This window comes from Choloepus didactylus, chromosome X (assembly GCF_015220235.1).
Source record: "Choloepus didactylus isolate mChoDid1 chromosome X, mChoDid1.pri, whole genome shotgun sequence".
Lineage (NCBI taxonomy): Eukaryota > Metazoa > Chordata > Mammalia > Pilosa > Megalonychidae > Choloepus > Choloepus didactylus.
In genome coordinates, this window is record NC_051334.1 from 43,898,733 (window position 1) to 43,906,505 (window position 7,773).

General features: G+C 38.7%; 1 pseudogene; it reads right to left on the bottom strand.

The window, feature by feature from the left end:
* Positions 1-6,976: 6,976 nt before the first annotated feature.
* On the bottom strand, positions 6,977-7,533 carry LOC119522099 (annotated as a pseudogene).
* Between the last annotated feature and the right edge of the window lie 240 nt (positions 7,534-7,773).

Consider the following 7,773-nt stretch of genomic DNA (forward strand, 5'->3'; position numbering starts at 1 on the left):
TTGAGATTGTTTTGTGACCTATCAAATGATCCATATGCACTAGAGAAGAGTGCATATTCTCCTGCTGGGTGAAGTGTTCTGTATATGTTTGTTAGGTCTATTTGTTTGATTTATACTATTGTACAAGGGTTCTCATTCCTTTTTGAACTTCTGTTTAGATGTTCTATCCATTTTTGAAAGTGGTTTATTGAAATCCTCTACTATTAATGTAGAACTGTCTATTATTTCCTTCAAATCTGTCAATATTTGTTTGATATACATTTGGGATCTGTTATTAGGTGACTATCTGTTTATAATTGTTTTGTCTTTTTGTGAAATTGACCTTTTTATCTGTATATAGTAAAATTCCTTGTCTCTCACAATAGTTTCTGACTTAAATTTATTTTATCTGATATTAGTATAGCTACTCCTTTGGTTACTATTTGCATGGTATGTTTTCTCCATCCTTTTACTTTTAACTTACTTATGGCTTTGAAATTAAGGTATCTTGTAAACAGCATATAGTTAAGTTACACTTCTTTTTTTAATCAATTCTGCCAGTCTCTGTCTTTTGAATGGAGAGTTTAATCTTTTTACTTTTTTTTTTTTAATTTTTATTGGGATTGTTCAGATACCATACAATTATCCAAAGATCCAAAGTGTACAATCAGTTGCCCCTGGTACCCTCATACAACTGTGCATCCATCACTGCACTTAATTTTTGTTCAATTTTTAGAACTTTTTCATTACTCCAGACAAGAAATAAAGTGAAAGATAAAAAAAAGAAAAGAAAAAAGAAAAGAAAAGGAAACTCAAATCCTCCCATATCCCTAACCAATCCCCCTCAATTGTTGACTCGTAGTGTTGGTGTAGTACATTTGTTACTGTTTATGAAAGAATGTTGAAATACTACTAATTGTAGTATATAGTTTGCAATAGGTATGTATTTCTTCCCTATATGCCCCTCTATTATTAACTTCTAGTTGTATTGTCATACATTTGTTCTGGTTCATGGAAGTGATTTCTAGTATTTGTACAGTTAATCATGGACATTGCCCACCATAGGATTCGGTTTTATACATTCCCATCTTTTGACGTCCAACTTTCCTTCTGGTGACATATATGACTCTGAGCTTCCCTTTTCCATCTCATTCATGCACCATTCAGCACTGTTAGTTATTCTCACATCTTGCTACCAACACTTCTGTTCATTTCCAAACATTTAAGTTCATCCTAGTTGAACATTCTGCTCATACTAAGCAACCACTCCTCATTCTTAAGCTTCATCCTATATCTTGGTACCTTATATTTCATGTCTATGAGTTTACATATTATAATTAGTTCTTATCAGTGAGACCCTGCAATATTTGTCCTTATGTGTCTGGCTTATTTCACTCAGTATATTGCCCTTGAGGTTTTGTCATCAACCCATTTTTTTTTAAGATGGTTTTGTTCACACACCATACATTCCATCCTAAGTAAACAATCGATGGTTCTCTGTATGGTCATATATTTATGTGTTCACCACCTTCACCACTATCTATATAAGGGCATCTGCATTTCTTCCACAAGGCAGGAGGGAGAGTCAAAGAAGGTAGAGAGGTAAAAGAAAGAGGTAAAAAAAATGACAGCTAGGAAATAGCAAAAGGAAAAGTAACCTTAAATCAAAGTAGAGTAAAGAGTCAGACAACACCACCAATGTCAAGTGTCTAACATGCCTCCCCTATCCCCCCCTCTTATCTGCATTTACCTTGGTATATCACCTTTGTTACATTAAAGGAAGCATAATACAATGATTCTGTTAGTTACAGTCTCTAGTTTACGTTGATTGCATCCCTCCCCCAATGCCTCCCCATTTTTAACACCTTGCAAGGTTGACATTTGCTTGTTCTCCCTCGTAAAAGAACATATTTGTACATTTTATCACAATAGTTGAACACTCTAGATTTCACCAAATTACACAGTCCCATTCTTTATCTTTCCTCCTTTCTTGTGGTGTCTCACATGCTCCCAACCTTCCTCTCTCAACCATATTCATAGTTACCTTTGTTCAGTGTACTTACATTGTTGTGCTACCATCTCCCCAAATTGTGTTCCAAACCACACTCTCCTGTCTTCTCTTATCACTCTGTAGTGCTCCCTTTAATATTTCCTGTAGGGCGGGTGTCTTATTCACAAAGTCCCTCATTGTCTGTTTGTCAGAAAATATTTTGAGCTCTCCCTCATATTTGAAGGACAACTTTGCTGGATATAGGATTCTTGGTTGGTGGTTTTTCTCTTTCAGTATCTTAAATATATCACACCACTTCCTTCTTGCCTCCATGGTTTCTGCTGAGAGATCTGCACATAGTCTTATTAAGCTTCTTTTGTATGTGATGGATTGCTTTTCTCTTGCTGCTTTCAGGATTCTCTCTTTGTCTTTGACATTTGATAATTTGATTATTAAGTGTCTTGGCATAGGCATATTCAGATCTATTCTGTTTGGAGTACATTGTGCTTCTTGGACCTGTGATTTTATGTCTTTCATAAGAGATGTGAAATTTTCATTGATTATTTCCTCTATTATTGCCTCTGCCCCTTTTCCCTTCTCTTCTCCTTCTGGGACACCAATGATGCGTACATTCTTGTACTTTGTTTCATCCTTAAGTTCCCGGTGACATTGCTCATATTTTTTAGTTCTTTTCTCCATCTGCTCCTTTGCATGTAGGCTGTCAGGTGTTTTGTTCTCCAGTTCTTGAGTGTTTTCTTCTGCCTCTTGAGATCTGCTGTTGTATGTTTCCATTGTGTCTTTTGTCTCTTGTGTTGTGCCTTTCATTTCCATAGATTCTACTAGTTGTTTTTTTGAACTTTCAATTTCTGCCTTATGTATGCCCAGTGTTTTCTTACAGCCTCTATCTCTTTTGCGAAATATTCTCTAAACTTTTTGAATTGATTTAGCATTAGTTGTTTAAATTCCTGTATCTCAGTTGAAGTGTACATTTGTTTCCTTGACTGGGCCGTAGCTTCATTTTTCTTAGTGTAGGTTGTAGTTTTCTGTTGTCTAGGCATCTGACCTTCTAGGCCACCCCAATCAGGTTTTCCCAGAAAAGAACAGGCTCAGGTCACAGAAGAAGAAAATATTCAGTATCTGGTTTCCCTGATGGTTTTTCTTAGAGGATTGACATACCCTGTGCTTTTCTGCCTGGCAGGTGCACCTGTCAGCCTGTCACCGGCTGGAGCAAGACGGTGTGCCCTGTGGCTCTCCTCCCCCAGGCTTTGGGGTCTGGTTCTGGAAAGGCCGGCAGTAGAGCTGGGCCCCTCCCTTTCCTCTTGGTATGCTACATCCCCTCCAGAGAGGTCATCTGAATATCAATAAGTTCTTTGTTTCTCTGACTCTGCTGACCAAAGTGTTTTGATTTTAAAATGACTGAGGCTGTCTTTACTGCAAAGTGCTGCAGGCTGAAAATGGCTGAGGTTTTCTCCACAGAGAGAGAAAGGGACAGAAAAGCTCCTAGGTTCACTGTCAGCCAGAGATAGCACCTGATCCTCTGGGCTCCCCATCCTGAGACAGATATGTCCCCTGACTCTCCCAAGGTCAGTTGTCACCAAAAGCCTCTGTCTGCTTGTTGAGGATTCACTGTCTGTATTGAGCAGTTAACATTAAAACCCCAGTTGGAGCTGGGCTGAGAGAGTGCTGCTCTCTAGCACTGCAAGGCTTCCGTGAGGGAGGGGCTCTCGGCTCTCGGCTCTCAGCACAGGTCCACAGTTTTACTTACAGATTTTATGCTGCAATCTCAGGCATTCCTCCCAATTCAGGTTGGTGGATGATGAGTGGACAGTCACGTTTGTCTCCCTGCAGTTATTCTAGTTATTTACTAGTATTTTGGTCATTTATGAATTGTTCCGGGGGGGACTGACAGTCTTCCACTCCTCTCTATGTCGCCATCTTAGCTTCTAATCTTTTTACTTTTAAAGTAACTACTGATAACACAAATTTCTTCTGCTATTTTGCTTTTTGTTCTTTGCAAGACTCATACATTTTTATCCCTCAATTTTCCATTAGTGCCTTCTTTAATATTTATTTGATTTTTTCAATTGTACTATTTTGTGTCCCTTCTCATTTCTTTCTGTATATATTTTTTTTTCTTTCTTTTTTCTTTTTTTGGCTACCATGAGGCTTCAATTTGACATCCTAAATCTATAACAATCACATTTTATTTGATACCAACTTCAATTACACTCACATACAGTGTTCCTATTTCCTTTTATCCCTCAACCTTTTTGTTCTGCTTGTTAGAAGTTATGTTTTTTCCACTGTCTGTTCAAACCAATAAATTTAGCATTAATTTTTATGTTTTTGATTTCTGGAACCTATTAGAAATAAAAAGTGGAATTACATGCCAAAAATACTGTACAATAGTACTATCACTTATAATTACCTATATGGTTACTTTTACAAGAGGTCTTTATTTCTTTATGCCACAATGCTTTTATTCACTCTCTAGTGTCCTTTCTTTTCAATCTGAAGAGCTCCTTTTAGCATTACTTGAGGAGCAATCCTAGTGGTGATGAACTGCTTCAATGTTTGTTTATCTGGGGATGTGTTAACTTCTCCCTCATTTTTGAAAGACAATCTTACCAGCTATAAAAGTCTTTGTTGGCAATTATTTTCTTTTAGCACTTTAAAGATTTCATACCACTGCCTTGTTGCCTGAGTGGTTTCAGTTAGAAATTTGCACTGAATCTTATTGGAACTCTCTTGTACATAACATACTGCTTTTCTTTTGCAGCTTTCAGAGCTCTCTCCTAATACTTCACATTCAAAAGTTTTAGTACTATGTGTGTTTTCTCTTCTCATTTATCCTTTTTGGAGTTCATTGGGCTTCTTGAATATGCATATTCATGTTTTTTATTAACCTTAGTAAGTTTTCTGCCATTATTTATTTTCATATTCCTTCTGCCCTTTTCTCTTTGTCTTCTCCTTCTGCATATATTGATATGCATGATGGTGTCCCACGGGTCTTTTAAGCTCTGTTCCCTTTTTTATTCTTTTTACTTTTTGCTCCTCAGCCTGAATCATTTAAATTATCTTGTCTTTGAGATTTCTGATTCTTTCTTCTGACAGATCCAATCTTCTGTGAAACTCCATAGGGAATTTTTTATTTTAGACATTATGCTCTTCAAATCCAATATTTCTGTTTGGTTCTTTTTTAAATTATCTATCCCTTTACTGAGATTCTCATATTGTTCATTTATTGTTTTCTTGATACCCTTTATTCATCTCCATGTTTTACATTATCTCCTTGAGCATCCTGAGGATCAGTTTTGAAAAGTCTTTGCCCTGCGTGTCCAATGCCTGGTTCTCTTTATTTATGGCTTCTGGATTTTTTATCTTGTTCCTTTTGATGGGACATCATTTTCTGCTTCTTTGTCTGTCTTCTAATCATTTTGTTTCACACTGTAAATTTTTAATATTTCAAAGTTTTAAGTCTGGGTATTAGTCCCTGTGCTGCTGTCTGTTCCTGTTTCAGTTTGGATGTATTATGTCCCCCCAAAAGCCATATTCTTTATTGCAATCTTGTGGGGGCAGATGTATTAGTGTTGATTAGGTTGGCATCTTTGATTGAGTGCTTCCATGGAGATGCAACTCAATCAACTGTGAGCAAAATGTTTGATTAAATTATTTCCATGGAGATATGGACCCCGCCCATTCAGGATGGGTCTTAATTTAATCAATGGGGTCCTATAAAAGAGCTCACAAAGAGAAGGAACTCAGAGCAGCTGAGAGGGACATTTTGGAGAGAAGCTAAGAGCTGATGCTGACATTTGGAGATGCTTGGAGATGCACACATAAGGATGTTAGCTAAGAGATGAAGCCCAGAATTTGTCCTGAGATATGCTAAGACAGGACCCCCAGGGACTTAGAGAGAAATGTCCCGGGAGAAAGAACCAAGGAGACACAGGAGCTGAGAGAGGAGCTGAAACACAACATGGGATCAGTAGATGCCAGCCACATGCCTTCCCCACTAACAGAGGTTTTCCAGATGCCATCAGCCTTTCTCCAGTGAAGGTACCCTCCTGTTGGTGCCATAGTTTGGACACTTTTATGGCTTTAGAATTGTAAATTTGTAACTTACTAAATCCCTTTTATAAAAGCCAATCCATTTCTGGTATTTTGCATAATGCAGCATCAGCAAACCAGAACAGTTCCTCAAGGTTGTAGTTCTATAACAGAGATTTCCTTGAATGCCAGAAGCTAACCAAAACAAAAAAGCCAAAGCAAAAAGCACCTTTCATATCCTTTTCAAATTAGTTCTGCTTTGGCTCACTTTCTCCTTCAGAATTTAGCTATTCTATCAAGGAGATCAACCTGGAGTAACTGTGAAGTGCAGGTCCTTCTCCATCTTTTCTGAAATTGCTTCTTGCCTTGTGTTCCTGCTTGTGCTTGCTCATGGCTATGAATTTCCTCATTTACAGGAATTTGAGTGCCCCTTTTTCTCCTATATCTTAGACTTTTTCATCCTCCAGTGTATTCTATTCTGTGACTTAATGCCCCAGGCTGCTTAGGTTTAATTGTCTCTTATACTGCTTTAGCTGTGTGCAAGCTGCTTCTCCCTGCAGGACATGTTCTGGGAGAGTGAGCCAGAGACAAGTGGCCTGGCTCAGTCTTTCAGACTACCACCCAATGGATTGGCATTGACATGCAGGCACCCCAAAATGTGCATAGTGGTCACTTGGCTCCCTCTGGAACAAGGCCAGTGGTCTACAATGATATCACAGGCTTAATTCACACTTCAATTGGGGGGGTGGGGTAGGGCTAGTAAGGGTGCCATGAGCTTTGCTTACCATTTTGTTTGGGGGGGGTACCAAATTACTTAATTGAAGGAATAATACAAATAATAGAACTTGGTGGATGTTGATACAACTTATAGAAAAGGTAAAGGTAAACCCATTGTCCATGTACTCCCATAGTGACCACAGAAGTCATCTCATGGCTCTGGGGAATCTGGCATAAGGCTTAGCTCTCCATCATCACTGCTTCGGAGATACTCTGTGAAACAGTGTCAAAGAGATACTCTGCCAACCCAGAATCTGGGGCCCCTTTCTTGTGCAAGTTGGCTACGTGGTCACCCAATTCTTTGACGGTCTTTATCTTCTCATTCAGGTAATGTGTCTCAATGAAGTTACACAAGTATGAGTCATTTTTGTCAGTGGTCAGTTTGTGCAGTTCCAGTAGTGACTGATTCACCTTTCTTCCAAGCGTAATGCACACTCCATTGCATTCACCACACTCTCCCAGTTATCTCATTATGGTTTCTTGATATCCTGAAGGAAGATTCAGCCAGTTTGATGGTTTTGCAGTTTCATAAGTTTCTCAGCATATTCCATCTCCTTATGAGATTGGTGAAGAAAATACTTGGCAAAGTTCCTCAAAGCCACATCATCATGGTCAAAGTAGTAAGACATTAACAGGTAGACATAAGAGGCATAGAGCTACAGGTTGATCTGGCTTTTGATGGCAGCCTCTGAGTCCTGGCTATCATTTTGGTACACCTGCAATGGGTTTGTGGTCATCATGGCCAGAGGTTGAAGAGAGGAAGCAGTGACTGCATGGTGCTGGAGTGGTGGTTGAGGGCTACTCAGAGTGACAGGCCCATGGGGACAAGTGTCAGGTACCATTCAAGCACTGTTGAAGCAGGAAACCATGACAACTCTCCAGAAAGACATCTGGCGTTTGCCTACCATTTTTAAAGCTGTGTTTTCTTGATTTGGCACTTGCCTAGTTACTGCAACCACTTAATTGTTTTATGGAGT